Raw genomic sequence first — 21855 nt, forward strand, 5'->3', positions numbered from 1 at the left:
TGGAATTGAACTAAGTGGCATTTATGTAAATACTACTTAGTTAAAGGGCACATTGGACCTTAAATGATATTTGCATGGACTTAAAGTATGGTTAGTAGAGATAACCATTCCAAATCAGAATTTTTGAAGAAGAGAGAGCATAGGAACATGGAAAGAAAGAAGTTCATCATCTTCATATCTCCATTTTCGCAACCCTTGATACAGCTCCACTAAATCAGGTATATCTCTCAACTCGTAACTCCGATCGTAACGATTCTGGTTCCATTGGAAAGATAACGAATTTCTCTTCGATTTGCATCTATAGTTCGCATCTATAGCTTCTGTCTTGAAGGAGAAAAACGAGTTTGAAGTTGGGACATGCATGCTGAATGTGAAGAAGGAGGGGTTACGGGTTTGGTGAACTTGAAGGTGTAGTTTGTGTCAAGAAGATAGTCCAATGGCAGCAAGAACATGATCTCAACCTCTATTAATCCAAGGTGAGTCCTTAGATAGTGACTTGGGGAATTAGCATGCAAGGGTTAGAATTGGGGTTAGGGAATTGTGAGAATGATCCATGAATCTATGATGATAAAACATGATTATGTGATAATTGCTGGTAGTATGTGATTTAATTGATCAAATATGTGTTCTTATGATCATTTGCATGCTATAGATTGCTAAAATATAATGAGACTTGTAATTGGAATGTTATAGGTAATTGGATTGAGATTGGTTTAGGTTTGGGACTGTTTTAGAACCTTTATAATGCAGAAAATTCATTTCTGATACAGTGTAATCGGTTACGGGGTTTTGCGTAACTGGTTACGCTACTGAAAATGCATTTCTGGGCTACTTTTCGTGCTCGTAACCGGTTACAGATTTGGCGTAACCCGTTACGCTGGGTTAAAAGGGAAAAATCAGCAAACTTCGGAAATTCGTAACTTTTGGCTCGGGTATCAGAATTGCGCAAACTTTATATCGTTGGAAAGCTAGCGACGTGTACTTTATAATAAAATTGGTCCCCAAACCAGAATGTTTGATTTGATAATAGTGGAACCCCACTTAGTGAATCAACGAATTAGTATTAGAATTTATGTCTCTATCATTCGATTAATAATTCACATGTTATGCGTGGCATATATTATCTATTACTTACTATGAATGTGACATCCATATTTGAGAATGTTATGCCATTATGTTTTATACATGAAAATCTATGGACTCCATCGTTTTGGTTAAACGATTGGATTGATTGCATTGTTTGTGACCTTGACTTTATGTCATATTTCTGTATGCTTGAATCGAAGTGGCCGGCAGGCTAGATTGGGACGCTGCTCTGACCGTGTAGTCTATGAGCCCTCCCGGACCGTGTAGTCCAATGGAATAACCCGTTCATGTGTATTGTTCGATATGGTGTGCATCTGAGCTACCGTTGCAGTGTGCTCGTGAGTTTTCGTACGGGGTTTTACTCACTTGGCGTTAACACACTTGCGTGCTCGGTATGGTGGGGTTATGCGGCCATGTAGGCTAATGCATAATGAGGTAACTCACCTCTAGTGAAGTCACGTAGACTAACACTAGGCTTTCGCCCGATGGGCTCAGGCGTCAAGGTGGCGGTTTGTACTCGGCGTAACTCACTAGCGTGAAGGAGGTTAACGGGACAATGACGCCAATTAGGCCAGGTCATCACACGGCCATTTAGGCTTGTGTGGACTCGTTTAACCATCCTGCAGTGTGCTTGTACAAGTCCCTTGACAAATAGGCAGGAGGTTACTCATCGAGGATGCATTTATTCCATAATCCTAGCCGGGGTTGTTTACACTTCTGGTTTCCCCGTATGTGGATGCGGGTTTGCATACTTGTTTGCTATACTACGTGTATTTGTTTGAGACAAGTCTAATGGTGGACGAGTCACTTGTTTGCTCCGTACTTGTACCGGATGTGAGGTTGAACCCCGGATCAATGGTGGATTCGGTTTTGTTGATGCATGTACCCTGTAGTACCGAGTGGACCCATAGGATAGGAGGACTCACTGAGATTTAGTAATCTCACCCCAATTAACTTATATTTTTTCAGGTGCAGTTAGTAGCGTTCGGTCAGTAACAGGTTTGGACTGAAGACTTGGAAGTGGTGTTGGCTCGAAGACCTCGTTGGTTTTGACATTCCGCTGTGCAAGATGTATTGAAGACTCATGTATTATGCTTCTTAGTAGAATTTCATGTTGTATTTTATATGGATCTATCTATAACTATAGCTTTTGTATGTACTCAATATCAATTTTAACGTTTCATGCATAATATACTAGTCAGTTATGTATGGGGTGTTACAGTTGGTATCAGAGCAGGTCGATTCTCGGTCGAGCCATGAGACATCACTAGCAATTCTTTTTCCTCCTCTCAAGTGTGCGTTGCCAGCCTGATTTTACTGATATCTCATTCATTTGTTGAACTTGATCAACTCATCGACTGAGTGTGAGACAGTAGGATTACGGCAGAGCCACCACGAGGACTCGTAAACCTGCAAGGTTGTGAACCTAAGTTGTCGGAGTGAGATGAGTAATGAATTGTTTGGACGTTGTAAGTGGATAATATTGGAGTTGTCAGAATTAAGAGGAGCGTTTGACGCAAAGGAGTAATACCCGAACTACCAAGGTGTGGATGAAGACAGCTAGAACCCCTAGGATTTTGATTGGACGGAGTGAAACTTTCTCTAAGTCTTGGTAATAGCAAGGGAAATCCAAATAGGATTGAGTAGGAGCCTTGTAAGTGATATTCTCTGAAGGTGTTGAGCTGTGAATTAGTAGGATTCAGTACTGATGATGTTGTCGGTGTTAAGTGTGACGGGTGAGCTGATAGCACAAAATGGCCTCTAGAAATGCGGACAGAAAAGTTAGACCTTCCTGATTGCGCTGGTACGGACAATAATTGGGTGGATGAAGTATTAGATCCTGATCCAACTTGAAGTACCCTAAGCGGGAGTAGATACCTAGTAGATGTTGGTGGAATGTACGAGCGTGGTAGCTTACGATTGGGTGAGGCTTGAATACCCGGTCGATAGAAGAGGATATGTATTTCTGTTCTTATCATTTTATATTTAAGTTCTAGAACTACGCTAGATGGAATATGAAATGATGTAGAAGCGTGAAATGCAGTGACCTAAGTTCTTGTTAGTTGTTGTTCGTCTGACCCCGAGTGAAGCCATAGAACTACGCTTGGCGTTGAGTGTTCAGGCGAGTAAGAACTAAGATCTATCTGGAACGTCAGTAGGATGATCACAGTTGAGTTGGTTGTTAGGAACCATAGTATTCCTATCTGGACTGGATTATTGTTAGAATCTCATGCATGCGTGGGACGAGTGGGTACGCGCACTGCATGGTGATCCGAAGTTGAACTTCAAATCTTCGTGCTTGCCGTGTTGGCTTTCCGAGTAAGTAAACCTTGGTGTGTAGCACTCTCAGGTTTTAGCATCCTGAGGAGTGTGATTCGAAGGACTTGAGGAACGATGAGCCTATTGGAAGCCTGTTCAGACACTTGTCGGTTGTGACAATAGGATACTCGTGGGGGTCATTATACGCCACTGAGGTAGTTTACCTGGATACATGGCCTCGGAGTTAGACCACCATGTTGGTACTACCAGACAGGTATAATGCCACAGTATCACTATCGTGCACAAAGATGCGTGAGCCATCTTTTCCGACATGTGTGGGACAAAGGTGATCCGAAGCTCAAGGTAGAATTCTGAATTGGCACTTGTGAGATGCAGATCCAGACTCTCATAAGGTATGTGGGATAAGGATCCATACGTTGCGCTCGATAGTAGAGGAATAACTAGACAGGCGATGATGTGATGGATCAAGATCCAATACTATACTTATGGAGACTCTGAGTGATCGTGATCGCATGAGTTAGTATCCGATTGTACCTTGGGGATGTTCTCGTTTTGTGAAGTGTTAAGTTGGAAATCTTGCATGAGTGTCTAGAGTGAGACTCATGTGTGGTCATGATATCCTGGTCAGCATACTGAGTGGGTATCATGTACCATTGGCGACCGGTGATAGAATATGCAGGTTGTATCTTGGATCGGCTCGATGTGTGATGTGTCTGGTAAGGTATTGCTAGATACTCTGAGTGGAGAAGTGTTAATCTTGGTAAAGCATGGACATTTTGGTTTGAGAACTGCTAAGGAGTTTATAAGAGAGATGTTCGAAGTGCAAAGTGCAATTTCTTGCATTGTGGCTACACTCTGACTGTTAGAAGCACTGCAATGAAGGATGCAGCCGCTGAGGAAGTCAGTTCAGTGTCTGATTCAGAGGTGGAACATATGTTAGATAACTGTGTGAATGGAGTGTGGCTATGGGAGGATCGTTATATCAGTAAGTCGCACGAGTTATCAGAGGTGATACTACGCTAAGAGAATGAAGGTGTATGGTTGGGTAGTAGTTGTGTAAAACTGCTAGAGTTATCATGAACTGCAGTATGTCGTGAAGGATTCGATATACCGGTTGAGCAACAAAGATTTGTTGGAATGAAAAACATAGCAGATGTACACTGTGGAAATCAGTGACAAGGGCGAACCTCTAAGTCAGTGAGTGTTTGGGTTTCAATGTCCTGAGGATGAAACGTGTACCTAAGTTGTGGTAGATGAACTATATGGAATGACAGAGTAAGTAGAAGCTTGATTCTGGAAAGTACGCAACTTCAAAGAGTAGTAGTCGATGATGGATGTATATAGAGTTCTGGCACGTGTTGTAATTGGACGACTGTAGATAAGGAATTATTGTGTATTAATGGGAACTAAGTGAATTATGGATATAATATGACTCAGAGGATTTCAAGGTGTGTGACTTGTTGGGATCAGAGTAGCGCAACAGATCAAGGAAGAATCAGATAAGTCCGAGGTAGGAACGGACGGACTATTCGTAGGATTTATGTTGGGATGAAAGTATCTTCCTAAGGGAAATTGTCGAAGCAGCGTTTCGTTCTTTCTAGTCTCTCAAGGATCACCATAACTTGAGAGGTGTTGTCAATGGACCAGCTTGGGAATACATTTTGTGGATGGCATGCGTTCCGATGTTCGTAGGTTATCAGCTTAGCTTGTCAGTCACAAGGGTTGGACTGAGTATCATACCGCCGGAACGCTGAAGGCTAGAGAGGACATTCAGTTGGGGCAAGTTCTTTGTGGTTATGCCTTGTGTACTATGATTGTACAGGAAGACTGGTACAATGGTTACAGGTCAGTTGTTGAATTTAGCCTCTTATCAGTAAAATCTTGTTCGAAGTTGTCGAATGTCAAGGCTATAGTTGCAAGACGATTACACCTTCGCGGTTTACGGTGACAGTTGTATAAGTAAAGATAAATTTGGAACAATCATCCTAAGACTCTGGGAACCAGAGGTTAAGACCGAGGAATTGGAGATCACCTAATGACATTGTATGGACTCGAGTGGAGATAACTTGAAGTGTTATCGCAGAAGCGATGTTGTGGCGGTAATTCTCAAGTGGGAAATAATTCAAGGAGCTGAGTGAATCAGTAATGTTTGTTGAACGAGGGTGAACACACCAGAGAATGAAACGAATGATATCCGACATGAGTGGATTATTAGAGTTTTTGAAGTTCTGGAGATTCAGTGCAGAGCAGTGAAGGTCAAGGACCCTAGAAGGATCTTTCCCCAAATATGTCAGGACGAAGTATCAGATTAGACGTGTTGCTTGAGAGTTAAGGTTTCTAATCATGTGTAGTGGGATGCAAGCGTTTTGGCAGATTATGTTTCTTCGTATGGAATGACCATCAAACAGAGTAGAGAGATTATCTAAAGAGGAATGTGAGTAACGTTCTTCCCTTTGATTGGATAGATATGAAGAGTTGGTTTTCATGGTGAACGGAAGGAATTCGAGGACGAATTCTATTTAAGGGGGGAGAATGTAATACCCCGACTCTCCGACACCGGTAATTATCATTAAATTGGTTAATTGATTATTAAAATGCACTTTGGTCTTAGTCCATATCATCTAAGCACAATTGTATTAGAAGTCTTAAGAGAAAGCAATGGAATTGGTTGGAATTGAACTAAGTGGCATTTATGTAAATACCACTTAGTTAAAGGGCACATTGGACCTTAAATGATATTTGCATGGACTTAAAGTATGGTTAGTAGAGATAACCATTCCAAATCAGAATTTTTGAAGAAGAGAGAGCATAGGAACATGGAAAGAAAGAAGTTCATCATCTTCATATCTCCATTTTCGCAACCCTTGATACAGCTCCACTAAATCAGGTATATCTCTCAACTCGTAACTCCGATCGTAACGATTCTGGTCCCATTGGAAAGCTAACGAATTTCTCTTCGATTTGCATCTACGGTTCGCATCTATAGCTTCTGTCTTGAAGGAGAAAAACGAGTTGAAGTTGGGACATGCATGCTGAATGTGAAGAAGGGGGGGTTACGGGTTTGGTGAACTTGAAGGTGTAGTTTGTGTCAAGAAGATAGTCCAATGGCAGCAAGAACATGATCTCAACCTCTATTAATCCAAGGTGAGTCCTTAGATAGTGACTTGGGGAATTAGCTTGCAAGGGTTAGAATTGGGGTTAGGGAATTGTGAGAATGATCCAGGAATCTATGATGATAAAACATGATTATGTGATAATTGCTGGTAGTATGTGATTTAATTGATCAAATATGTGTTCTTATGATCATTTGCATGCTATAGATTGCTAAAATATAAAGAGACTTGTAATTGGAATGTTATAGGTAATTGGATTGAGATTGGTTTAGGTTTGGGACTGTTTTAGAACCTTTATAATGCAGAAAATTCATTTCTGATACAGTGTAATCGGTTACGGGGTTTTGCGTAACCGGTTACGCTACTGAAAATGCATTTCTGGGCTACTTTTCGTGCTCGTAACCGGTTACGGATTTGGCGTAACCCGTTACGCTGGGTTAAAAGGGAAAAATCAGCAAACTTCGGAAATTCGTAACTTTCGGCTCGGGTATCAGAATTGTGCAAACTTTATATCGTTGGAAAGCTAGCGACGTGTACTTTCTAATAAAATTGGTCCCCAAACCAGAATGTTTGATTTGATAATAGTGGAACCCCACTTAGTGAATCAACGAATTAGTATTAGAATTTATGTCTCTATCATTCGATTAATAATTCACATGTTATGCGTGGCATATATTATCTATTACTTACTATGAATGTGACATCCATATTTGAGAATGTTATGCCATTATGTTTTATACATGAAAATCTATGGACTCCATCGTTTTGGTTAAACGATTGGATTGATTGCATTGTTTGTGACCTTGACTTTATGTCATATTTCTGTATGCTTGAATCGAAGTGGCCGGCAGGCTAGATTGGGACGCTGCTCTGACCGTGTAGTCTATGAGCCCTCCCGGACCGTGTAGTCCAATGGAATAACTCGTTCATGTGTATTGTTCGATATGGTGTGCATCTGAGCTACCGTTGCAGTGTGCTCGTGAGTTTCCGTACGGGGTTTTACTCACTTGGCGTTAACACACTTGCGTGCTCGGTATGGTGGGGTTATGCGGCCATGTAGGCTAATGCATAATGAGGTAACTCACCTCTAGTGAAGTCACGTAGACTAACACTAGGCTTTCGCCCGATGGGCTCAGGCGTCAAGGTGGCGGTTTGTACTCGGCGTAACTCACTAGCGTGAAGGAGGTTAACGGGACAATGACGCCAATTAGGCCAGGTCATCGCACGGCCATTTAGGCTTGTGTGGACTCGTTTAACCATCCTGCAGTGTGCTTGTACAAGTCCCTTGACAAATAGGCAGGAGGTTACTCATCGAGGATGCATTTATTCCATAATCCTAGCCGGGGTTGTTTACACTTCTGGATTCCCCGTATGTGGATGCGGGTTTGCATACTTGTTTGCTATACTACGTGTATTTGTTTGAGACAAGTCTAATGGTGGACGAGTCACTTGTTTGCTCCGTACTTGTACCGGATGTGAGGTTGAACCCCGGATCAATGGTGGATTCGGTTTTGTTGATGCATGTACCCTGTAGTACCGAGTGGACCCATAGGATAGGAGGACTCACTGAGATTTAGTAATCTCACCCCAATTAACTTATATTTTTTCAGGTGCAGTTAGTAGCGTTCGGTCAGTAACAGGTTTGGACTGAAGACTTGGAAGTGGTGTTGGCTCGAAGACCTCGTTGGTTTTGACATTCCGCTGTGCAAGATGTATTGAAGACTCATGTATTATGCTTCTTAGTAGAATTTCATGTTGTATTTTATATGGATCTTTCTATAACTATAGCTTTTGTATGTACTCAATATCAATTTTAACGTTTCATGCATAATATACTAGTCAGTTATGTATGGGGTGTTACAGTTGGTATCAGAGCAGGTCGATTCTCGGCCGAGCCATGAGACATCACTAGCAATTCTTTTTCCTCCTCTCAAGTGTGCGTTGCCAGCCTGATTTTACTGATATCTCATTCAGTTGTTGAACTTGATCAACTCATCGACTGAGTGTGAGACAGTAGGATTACGGCAGAGCCACCACGAGGACTCGTAAACCTGCAAGGTTGTGAACCTAAGTTGTCGGAGTGAGATGAGTAATGAATTGTTTGGACGTTGTAAGTGGATAATATTGGAGTTGTCAGAATTAAGAGGAGCGTTTGACGCAAAGGAGTAATACCCGAACTACCAAGGTGTGGATGAAGACAGCTAGAACCCCTAGGATTTTGATTGGACGGAGTGAAACTTTCTCTAAGTCTTGGTAATAGCAAGGGAAATCCAAATAGGATTGAGTAGGAGCCTTGTAAGTGATATTCTCCGAAGGTGTTGAGCTGTGAATTAGTAGGATTCAGTACTGATGATGCTGTCGGTGTTAAGTGTGACGGGTGAGCTGATAGCACAGAATGGCCTCTAGAAATACGGACAGAAGAGTTAGACCTTTCTGATTGCGCTGGTACGGACAATAATTGGGTGGATGAAGTATTAGATCCTGATCCAACTTGAAGTACCCTAAGCGAGAGTAGATACCTAGTAGATGTTGGTGGAATGTACGAGCGTGGTAGCTTACGATTGGGTGAGGCTTGAATACCCGGTCGATAGAAGAGGATATGTATTTCTGTTCTTATCATTTTATATTTAAGTTCTAGAACTACGCTAGATGGAATATGAAATGATGTAGAAGCGTGAAATGCAGTGACCTAAGTTCTTGTTAGTTGTTGTTCGTCTGACCCCGAGTGAAGCCATAGAACTACGCTTGGCGTTGAGTGTTCAGGCGAGTAAGAACTAAGATCTATCTGGAACGTCAGTAGGATGATCACAGTTGAGTTGGTTGTTAGGAACCATAGTATTCCTATCTGGACTGGATTATTGTTAGAATCTCATGCATGCGTGGGACGAGTGGGTACGCGCACTGCATGGTGATCCGAAGTTGAACTTCAAATCTTCGTGCTTGCCGTGTTGGCTTTCCGAGTAAGTAAACCTTGGTGTGTAGCACTCTCAAGTTTTAGCATCCTGAGGAGTGTGATTCGAAGGACTTGAGGAACGATGAGCCTATTGGAAGCCTGTTCAGACACTTGTCGGTTGTGACAATAGGATACTCGTGGGGGTCATTATACGCCACTGAGGTAGTTTACCTGGATACATGGCCTCGGAGTTAGACCACCATGTTGGTACTACCAGACAGGTATAATGCCACAGTATCACTATCGTGCACAAAGATGCGTGAGCCATCTTTTCCGACATGTGTGGGACAAAGGTGATCCGAAGCTCAAGGTAGAATTCTGAATTGGCACTTGTGAGATGCAGATCCAGACTCTCATAAGGTATGTGGGATAAGGATCCATACGTTGCGCTCGATAGTAGAGGAATAACTAGACAGGCGATGATGTGATGGATCAAGATCCAATACTATACTTATGGAGACTCTGAGTGATCGTGATCGCATGAGTTAGTATCCGATTGTACCTTGGGGATGTTCTCGTTTTGTGAAGTGTTAAGTTGGAAATCAAGCATGAGTGTCTAGAGTGAGACTCATGTGTGGTCATGATATCCTGGTCAGCATACTGAGTGGGTATCATGTACCATTGGCGACCGGTGATAGAATATGCAGGTTGTATCTTGGATCGGCTCGATGTGTGATGTGTCTGGTAAGGTATTGCTAGATACTCTGAGTGGAGAAGTGTTAATCTTGGTAAAGCATGGACATTTTGGTTTGAGAACTGCTAAGGAGTTTATAAGAGAGATGTTCGAAGTGTAAAGTGCAATTTCTTGCATTGTGGCTACACTCTGACTGTTAGAAGCACTGCAATGAAGGATGCAGCCGCTGAGGAAGTCAGTTCAGTGTCTGATTCAGAGGTGGAACATACGTTAGATAACTGTGTGAATGGAGTGTGGCTATGGGAGGATCGTTATATCAGTAAGTCGCACGAGTTATCAGAGGTGATACTACGCTAAGAGAATGAAGGTGTATGGTTGGGTAGTAGTTGTGTAAAACTGCTAGAGTTATCATGAACTGCAGTATGTCGTGAAGGATTCGATATACCGGTTGAGCAACAAAGATTTGTTGGAATGAAAAACATAGCAGATGTACACTGTGGAAATCAGTGACAAGGGCGAACCTCTAAGTCAGTGAGTGTTTGGGTTTCAATGTCCTGAGGATGAAACGTGTACCTAAGTTGTGGTAGATGAACTATATGGAATGACAGAGTAAGTAGAAGCTTGATTCTGGAAAGTACGCAACTTCAAAGAGTAGTAGTCGATGATGGATGTATATAGAGTTCTGGCACGTGTTGTAATTGGACGACTGTAGATAAGGAATTATTGTGTATTAATGGGAACTAAGTGAATTATGGATATAATATGACTCAGAGGATTTCAAGGTGTGTGACTTGTTGGGATCAGAGTAGCGCAACAGATCAAGGAAGAATCAGATAAGTCCGAGGTAGGAACGGACGGACTATTCGTATGATTTATGTTGGGATGAAAGTATCTTCCTAAGGGAAATTGTCGAAGCAGCGTTTCGTTCTTTCTAGTCTCTCAAGGATCACCATAACTTGAGAGGTGTTGTCAATGGACCAGCTTGGGAATACATTTTGTGGATGGCATGCGGTCCGATGTTCGTAGGTTATCAGCTTAGCTTGTCAGTCACAAGGGTTGGACTGAGTATCAGACCGCCGGAACGCTGAAGGCTAGAGAGAACATTCAGTTGGGGCAAGTTCTTTGTGGTTATGCCTTGTGTACTATGATTGTACAGGAAGACTGGTACAATGGTTACAGGTCAGTTGTTGAATTTAGCCTCTTATCAGTAAAATCTTGTTCGAAGTTGTCGAATGTCAAGGCTATAGTTGCAAGACGATTACACCTTCGCGGTTTACGGTGACAGTTGTATAAGTAAAGATAAATTTGGAACAATCATCCTAAGACTCTGGGAACCAGAGGTTAAGACCGAGGAATTTGGAGATCACCTAATGACATTGTATGGACTCGAGTGGAGATAACTTGAAGTGTTATCGCAGAAGCGATGTTGTGGCGGTAATTCTCAAGTGGGAAATAATTCAAGGAGCTGAGTGAATCAGTAATGTTTGTTGAACGAGGGTGAACACACCAGAGAATGAAACGAATGATATCCGACATGAGTGGATTATTAGAGTTTTTGAAGTTCTGGAGATTCAGTGCAGAGCAGTGAAGGTCAAGGACCCTAGAAGGATCTTTCCCCAGATATGTCAGGACGAAGTATCAGATTAGACGTGTTGCTTGAGAGTTAAGGTTTCTAATCATGTGTAGTGGGATGCAAGCGTTTTGGCAGATTATGTTTCTTCGTATGGAATGACCATCAAACAGAGTAGAGAGATTATCTAAAGAGGAATGTGAGTAACGTTCTTCCCTTTGATTGGATAGATATGAAGAGTTGGTTTTCATGGTGAACGGAAGGAATTCGAGGACGAATTCTATTTAAGGGGGGAGAATGTAATACCCCGACTCTCCGACACCGGTAATTATCATTAAATTGGTTAATTGATTATTAAAATGCACTTTGGTCTTAGTCCATATCATCTAAGCACAATTGTATTAGAAGTCTTAAGAGAAAGCAATGGAATTGGTTGGAATTGAACTAAGTGGCATTTATGTAAATACCACTTAGTTAAAGGGCACATTGGACCTTAAATGATATTTGCATGGACTTAAAGTATGGTTAGTAGAGATAACCATTCCAAATCATAATTTTTGAAGAAGAGAGAGCATAGGAACATGGAAAGAAAGAAGTTCATCATCTTCATATCTCCATTTTCGCAACCCTTGATACAGCTCCACTAAATCAGGTATATCTCTCAACTCGTAACTCCGATCGTAACGATTCTGGTCCCATTGGAAAGATAACGAATTTCTCTTTGATTTGCATCTATGGTTCGCATCTATAGCTTCTGTCTTGAAGGAGAAAAACGAGTTTAAAGTTGGGACATGCATGCTGAATGTGAAGAAGGAGGGGTTACGGGTTTGGTGAACTTGAAGGTGTAGTTTGTGTCAAGAAGATAGTCCAATGGCAGCAAGAACATGATCTCAACCTCTATTAATCCAAGGTGAGTCCTTAGATAGTGACTTGGGGAATTAGCATGCAAGGGTTAGAATTGGGGTTAGGGAATTGTGAGAATGATCCATGAATCTATGATGATAAAACATGATTATGTGATAATTGCTGGTAGTATGTGATTTAATTGATCAAATATGTGTTCTTATGATCATTTGCATGCTATAGATTGCTAAAATATAATGAGACTTGTAATTGGAATGTTATAGGTAATTGGATTGGGATTGGTTTAGGTTTGGGACTGTTTTAGAACCTTTATAATGCAGAAAATTCATTTCTGATACAGTGTAATCGGTTACGGGGTTTTGCGTAACCGGTTACGCTACTGAAAATGCATTTCTGGGCTACTTTTCGTGCTCGTAACCGGTTACGGATTTGGCGTAACCCGTTACGCTGGGTTAAAAGGGAAAAATCAGCAAACTTCGGAAATTCGTAACTTTCGGCTCGGGTATCAGAATTGCGCAAACTTTATATCGTTGGAAAGCTAGCGACGTGTACTTTCTAATAAAATTGGTCCCCAAACCAGAATGTTTGATTTGATAATAGTGGAACCCCACTTAGTGAATCAACGAATTAGTATTAGAATTTATGTCTCTATCATTCGATTAATAATTCACATGTTATGCGTGGCATATATTATCTATTACTTACTATGAATGTGACATCCATATTTGAGAATGTTATGCCATTATGTTTTATACATGAAAATCTATGGACTCCATCGTTTTGGTTAAACGATTGGATTGATTGCATTGTTTGTGACCTTGACTTTATGTCATATTTCTGTATGCTTGAATCGAAGTGGCCGGCAGGCTAGATTGGGACGCTGCTCTGACCGTGTAGTCTATGAGCCCTCCCGGACCGTGTAGTCCAATGGAATAACCCGTTCATGTGTATTGTTCGATATGGTGTGCATCTGAGCTACCGTTGCAGTGTGCTCGTGAGTTTCCGTACGGGGTTTTACTCACTTGGCGTTAACACACTTGCGTGCTCGGTATGGTGGGGTTATGCGGCCATGTAGGCTAATGCATAATGAGGTAACTCACCTCTAGTGAAGTCACGTAGACTAACACTAGGCTTTCGCCCGATGGGCTTAGGCGTCAAGGTGGCGGTTTGTACTCGGCGTAACTCACTAGCGTGAAGGAGGTTAACGGGACAATGACGCCAATTAGGCCAGGTCATCGCACGGCCATTTAGGCTTGTGTGGACTCGTTTAACCATCCTGAAGTGTGCTTGTACAAGTCCCTTGACAAATAGGCAGGAGGTTACTCATCGAGGATGCATTTATTCCATAATCCTAGCCGGGGTTGTTTACACTTCTGGATTCCCCGTATGTGGATGCGGGTTTGCATACTTGTTTGCTATACTACGTGTATTTGTTTGAGACAAGTCTAATGGTGGACGAGTCACTTGTTTGCTCCGTACTTGTACCGGATGTGAGGTTGAACCCCGGATCAATGGTGGATTCGGTTTTGTTGATGCATGTACCCTGTAGTACCGAGTGGACCCATAGGATAGGAGGACTCACTGAGATTTAGTAATCTCACCCCAATCAACTTATATTTTTTTCAGGTGCAGTTAATAGCGTTCGGTCAGTAACAGGTTTGGACTGAAGACTTGGAAGTGGTGTTGGCTCGAAGACCTCGTTGGTTTTGACATTCCGCTGTGCAAGATGTATTGAAGACTCATGTATTATGCTTCTTAGTAGAATTTCATGTTGTATTTTATATGGATCTTTCTATAACTATAGCTTTTGTATGTACTCAATATCAATTTTAACGTTTCATGCATAATATACTAGTCAGTTATGTATGGGGTGTTACATAAAAAAATGATTTATTAGTAGGTGTATGATGCTATTAAAGGCTACCATTGCTAATTCAATCATGAATAACACATTACCAAGTAAACGTGGGCACCATATCCAATGCTACATTTAATTCTGGCTGAGGATAATTTGGTCCATCCAACTTAATTTTCTCACAAAAGTAAAAATTCTTAATAAATGTGAAACTAGGAAAATTTGCTTAGTAGGTAAGATTATTTTTATAAGATGTTTCAATTCATGATGATGATTGAAAATGTTATAAGATGTTTCACTATTGGGTTTATTTCTTGAAACTATTGGACAATTAACATTTGAAGGCAACCTTTCATGGAAAAACGTAATATTGTCTTTCTTTTTTTTAGAACCTTCCAAACTGATATGTAGATAGGTACTTTCAATCACTATATTATCTATATATTATAACATTGCTTAAACTGTAATAACTTACCTATTCAATCACTATATATTATAACCATTGCTTAAGCTATGGTAACAACCATGCCTTTTTTCAATAATACTTCCAAGTTCTCAACAATCTTCCCAATTGCTTTAGAAGCGGCATGGCAACAACAACAACCTGCTGCAACAAGTAATACTTTCTTGCATTAAAATAAATTATATCATGATATGCAATCTTCAAATGGGGTGTAATAACGTAAATGCTTGCTCTGTTATCTTTTTTCCACCATGCATGTTGCTTATATTATATATAAATCGCACTGTATGATACTTATTTATGATGACATCTACACATTTATATACAATTATATGTAATATATATACTAAAGATGATAGAAATGAGAACTTAACTACTTCTATATGCAATTTGAAATCTAATTATTTTGCTGAGAATGAGTTGTGTCTTTAGTGTTTCATTCCACTGTTTTTGATTTAGAGGATAGAAATAGTTTATTTTTTGAAACCTTTATTTCTTTTTTATTATGTCTTTCATTCCTCTTTTTTTGATGCATGTTTATAAATAGAATAAATGACTATGATACTAATTAATGTATGATTATAAAAGATGTTAATATTTAGGGTAATAGTGCTTAGGAATTTAAAATTTAGTATTAAATAATCCAATTATTTTTAGGAAATTCTTTATACGATAGATATATAGTTTCTATATATATATATATATATATATATATATATATATATATATATATATATATATATATATATATATATATATATATATATATATATATATATATATATATATATATATATATATATATATATATATATATATATATATATATTTTTATTATAATATTAATAAGAAGTAAAAATTAATAAAATAACATAGATATACAATGTTAATCTCTTTGATTCTACACAAGACACAAACATAACCTTTCAAATTATATCCATTTCTTGTGTAATTATGACATGAAACAATCAAAACAAAACAATCTATATTTTTTTTGAACAAGTCATATTTTTTTCTACCAATGCAATTAAGATTGTTATAATCTTATTAATGTTTTAAAGTAATAAATGGTGAAAGAATTAATTAGTAAAGACATTTTTTAAAATAATTGTAGAGAAGGATTAGATATACGTGTATGTAAATATGTTTAAATTATAAAATACAATTTTCAAAAATAAACGATTATTTAATTATGGTCTTTAAAAAAAAAAACATAAATTTTGATATTCTAAACTTCCACATGGTTAAGTACATTCAACTACACTTTACAAATTAGATATTAAAACAATAAATCAAATATTTATCACTAATAAATATTAAAATAAAGAAATGAATTAAAGATAGGTAAAATATTTATATTCATAAACATAATTAAATATGAGATATGTATTTATTATTATTAAATAAATAAATCTGAAATAATTTGACAAATATTTTTGTGCTACGAATGTTTGGTTGATTTTTGGATCTATAAGCTTAAGTATTTTTTAGAGTTTCATAATTTTTTTAACGCAATATTAGTTATTTTGTATGTAATAATAATATTATAATTTTGCCTTAAAAATGAATATGTTTGAATTTATCATGTACAGTTGATTTTTTTATTTATATTTTTATATTCTATAAGTACCTTTGATGTTTTCTGTTTTCAACATTTTTAAATTTTTTTATTAACATTTTTAAATATATATTATTGATGTAAAATAATTTTAGTAAACAAAATTATATATGTGTAATCACCAGTACCGTGTGAGCGCACGAGTAATCGGGCCAAAATAAGTGTGAACGCATGGGTAACACATCAGTACTGTGTGAACGCACGGGTAACACATCAATATCGTGTGAATATACAGGTAAACAAGTCAAAATCCCTATGAATGAAAGTAAATATATCTAAATTAATGTATGAATCCAAACACAAGAAATTGTGTTGTTTTTTAATTAGAGTGAAGACCCATTTTGGTCCCTCACAAATATTACACGAGTCACTTCTGCTAATATTTTTCTCAAATCGATTTTTTCCTGCTTCTAAATTGGTTTTTTTTCATACTTTTAAACCGTGACTGGACTGACACGTTGGATTTTTTTATTTTTTATTTTTTAAATACTAAATTATTTTTTATTTTTAATTTCATTTTTAAACAGTTATCAATGAATAATACCAAAAAAGCCAAAATTACTTTTTATTTTAAATTTAAAATTGTTTAAGATTAACCACATGGGTCTGAGTACAACTCCTCATAAGAAACAATTTTGGCTTTTTTATATTATTAATTTATAATTGTTTAAAAATGAATTTAAAAATAAAAATCAATTTAGTATTTAAAAAATGAAAAATAAATAAAATCCAACGTGGCAGTCCAGTCACGGTTTAAAACTTTGAAAAAAAATTAACAGAAGGACTTATATGATCCGGTTAAATTTTATAAGGGATTAAATTGGGTCTATTTTATTGTGAAGGACTAATTTGACTCGTGTAATATTTGTGAAGGACCAAAATGGGTCTTCACTCTTTTAATTATTTATGTATCTATTTTTTTTAATTATTTTAAATTTAAAATACAATAACTTATAAGATAATATATGAATAATTAAAATATATATTATTAATATCTTAATATATTATTAATATCTTACTTTTCAAAAGTAAAAAATTGATACAATTTAATATATATATATATATATATATATATATATATATATATATATATATATATATATATATATATATATATATATATATATATATATATATATATATATATATATATATATATATATATATATATATATCTTTCATTTCAAAATAATAAACTATTATGGTAAAACAATTTTGATTTAATTAACTTATATATTTATCTCTGACTATTTATTTATTTTTTCTTTTGTACCATTATTTTTAAATATTTTTATTTTATTTGAATTTCAAAACCAAATGGTGACAATTCCGCGGTCAAACCAATTCATAGTTGCAAATGTACGGGTAACACGCCAGTATTGTGTGAACGTACGGGTAACACACTAGTACCGTGTGAGCGCACGGGTAATCATTCTAAAATCCGTGCAAACGCACGTGTTATTATATTTTTTGTACAATTAAAAAAATAAACATAAAAATAATGTCTTGATCCAAACACGATATAAATATTTTGTTTTAACCACAACTCTATTGAGAATAACATTTCAATTTATCTGTTTTGCACAATTGTTTTTTAAGTGAATGTTTAATATTTTTTCTTAACAACGATTGATTTAATTAACTTAATAATTATTTTTTACTACTTTTTTTCCTATTTTACAATTAAATTAAAATATTTCTATTTTATTTGAATTTCAAAATTAAACCGGTGACAATTCCGTGCGTACCACATCAGTACCCGTGCGGACGCACGGGTTTTCCACTAGTCTATTATAAAGAAACAAAACTTATTTTAATGCAGTGATAAAACTTTATGTTATGTGTACTAATTAAATAAAATGATAATAAATAATTGTAGAAATGTTAAAAGGATGATAAAAATAAAATTATCTTTTTCATAACAAATTTATGTATTTTTCTATCATAATTGTCTCATGTTCTTTTATCAAAAATAAATAGTTATGATAACGTTTAATCATAAAAAACACTAACAATTTTTGATAAATTATTTTTTATATATAATTTTATTATATTTTAATAATAGTTTAATTATACTTAATATATTACTAAAATTTTAAAAAGAAACATAAATTTAATAACAACAACCACGTAAATTTTGAATATTAAAAATATAATTATATTTAAAAAATTAAATGTTTGAACATTAAAGTAAAATTTTGAATACCAATTTCAGAATATAAAACATATAAATTTATTATGTATAATGTATAATGCATTTATAAATATTGAAACAAATGATGAATAAATTGTTATAAATGTTGATTAAAAAGGCATGTATAGATTAAAAATTAAAAATCAAATGCTATGATAAATTAAATCTAAAATAAAAAATTAAGAAAATTTCATTATATGCTTTTTATTCATATTTATTAAAATAATTATTTAAATAGTTAAATTTATTACTTTCATAAAATTATTTGTAACTTATTCCCATTTATAAAAACAATTATAGTTTATTCAATTTATAAAATTAATTATATAAATAAATTTTTATCTTTTATCATTATTTTGTATGGTTACCATTTATCATTAAAATTTCATGACTATCATTTAACATTTCTATAAAAATTTAAATAATATTAAAATATATTATATCTCAAATAAGGATCTAAGTAAAATTACAAAATGATTTATATTCTTATATTTTTATAATAATAAATTAAATATTTAACCTTAGATTTAAATAAGTTATAACTTGTAGTAAGCAGAGTAGTCGTAGTTTTTTTAATTACTTTATTTCTTATGTTTAATATTTCATAAAAATACATCATGTTTAATATTTTTTAGTAACTATTATTATTTTCTTGTTGTTAATTCATTAAAATAGTTTGTTATTTTAAATTTACAGTAATTAACATACACAAAAATAACTAAAAAAGATATTGAAATAATTGTTTTATTAACCTAATTTGGATATAAAATAAATTGTATGACTTGTATTAAAAATTTAAATAATTATTTTTGTTCATTATTACCCATCTATCACATAGATAAAATCGTAATAATTATTTATTATAACCGTTCAAAAAAATTCAAAAATCATAATAAATATAAATAAACTAAAATTGTAATAATTACCTAAAAAAAATACTATGATACTATTATATACATTATTTAGTACACTTATTATAAATTTTTAATTTTCATTAATCATAAATGATAACCATAAATAATTTTAAATAGTAATTGTAAGTTAAAAATAAATAATTAAATTTATTAATTATGTTAAAATTTTATTTATAGGTTTTATATAAATAGTTTTCAAACTAAATACTTTTCTTTCCAAAACAACTATCTTGAAAAAGTAAATTGTAATTTTTTTTCATGTTTTTATGTTAAAATTAATAAATAGTTTTTCATTATAAATTTACAGTAGTTATCACAAAAAAAAATTATATCTTTTTTGAATTAATTGTTTTATTAACATAATTTGGATATTACAATAAATTTTATGACATTTATTAAAAATATAAATAATTATTATTGTTCACTATTAACCACCTATCAAATAGATAAAATCGTAATAATTATTTATTATTACCTTTAAAAATCATAAATCATAATAAATATAAAAAATTCTAATAATTACCTAATAAAATGTTATGATACTATTATACACATTGTTTAATACACTTATTATATATTTTTAATGTGCATTATTTATAAATGATAACCATAATATTAAGAATTGAACAAATAGTTTTAAATAGTAAATTTAATTTTCAAATAAAAATCATTAATTAAGGTCAATTTTTATTTTCATGTTTTAAATAAATAATTTTCAAACCTATAAATAAAATTGAAAACCTTTAAATAAAAATTTAATGAATTTAATAATTTTCAAAAGTATTGCTTGACAATAAAAATTGATTTATAACTAAATCAGAAGTATTGATTGACAATACAAATTGACTTATAACCAAATCTGAATTATTGATTAGTTTTCAATTTTTTATTTTTATGTTAAAATCGTTAAAAAAAATGGTTTTAAATTTTGAGTTATATGATACATGTACCATAAAGTTTTTTTATATATTGAAATTAAAATAAATAAAAAAACCCGTATTCTCACAACTTCATTATACCATACAAAGAAAACACTTCATATTCTAATACACTCTTCTCATACTCCATACACAAAATTCCATCAATTTAAACCAATACTATAATTTTATCATCCTGCACATTTAAACTGTTTCATTAACATAACACAAAACATGAACACAAAAACAAAACCACATATCAGTACAAACTTTTTCAAACAATATGAGTTCATAAAGTTTGGGCTTTTTTTTACAAACAAACTCAGAAAACTCACACAACAGTAAGCAACCTGACAACATCTAAACAACAACAACCACCACAATTCAAATCAAAAGAAATAGAAGAGGAATGGAGAAAGCTATTTCTGAATCCACTCGACTGGCCTCCAACAACATTGTTGACTGTCACGCTCATTCTGATGCCGTAGAATGTTGTGGTTACAACTAACACTTCATAGTGTAAGATATATTACTGTTAAGAGTCCCACATCAGACAATAAATGGCCTGAACATGTCCTTATAAGTGGGGACAATCCTCACCCTACAAGACGGTTTTTGTAGGGATGAGTTAGGTCCAACCACACTTCTTAACATGGTATCAGAGCCTCGTTTAAGATCCGGTGGGCCACCTTCTATGGTTTCCGCTATCGGGCCACCCATCATTTATTTCCATGCTCCAGTTGTCTAGTCCTGGGCGTGAGGGGGTGTGTTAAGAGTCCCACATCGGACAATATATGGCCTGAACATGTTTTCTTAACATGGTATCAAGCCTCGTTTAAGATCCGGTGGGCCACCTTCTAAGGTTTCCGCTATCGGGCCACCCACCATTTATTTCCACGCTCTAGTAGTCTAGTCTTGGGTGTGAGGGGGTGTGTTAAGAGTCCCACATCGGACAATAAATGGCCTGAACATGTCCTTATAAGTGGGGACAATCCTCACCCTACAAGCCAGTTTTGTAGGGATGAGTTAGGTCCAACCACACTTCTTAACAATTACAATGATGTTAAGCCGGTCAGTTTGGAGTACTGACCGATCGCAACATGTTCCGGTCTATGTTAAATATAACCTTGTAAAAACATGTGATTGTTGATCCGTAAATATGAAATTTTATTATAACAATATATAAAAATAGACAAGGATAAGTTGGAACCTAATACTGAAAAGGTATCTATAAGTTGGAACCTAATACTGAAAAGGTAAAATCAAAATAGATGAACAGCAAAATCAAAAGCTGATATTAAAGCAAAGCAAAATGTTTCAAATAAGCTCATCATACCTAATGTGAAAGGGGATCAAGGTAGAAATCTACTAAAAAAAATCAATCTTCATATTCC

At 35.3% G+C, this 21855-nt stretch overlaps 1 long non-coding RNA gene across 1 annotated transcript; it reads left to right on the top strand.

Annotated features, from left to right (window-relative positions):
• Positions 1-132: 132 nt before the first annotated feature.
• On the top strand, positions 133-2168 carry LOC131616884 (uncharacterized). Its single transcript, XR_009288296.1, has 3 exons — positions 133-218; positions 318-476; positions 2056-2168. It is a non-coding gene; the product is annotated as an uncharacterized LOC131616884 (long non-coding RNA).
• Positions 2169-21855: the final 19687 nt, after the last annotated feature.

This window comes from Vicia villosa, linkage group LG7, assembly GCF_029867415.1.
Source record: "Vicia villosa cultivar HV-30 ecotype Madison, WI linkage group LG7, Vvil1.0, whole genome shotgun sequence".
Taxonomy (NCBI): Eukaryota; Viridiplantae; Streptophyta; class Magnoliopsida; order Fabales; family Fabaceae; genus Vicia; species Vicia villosa.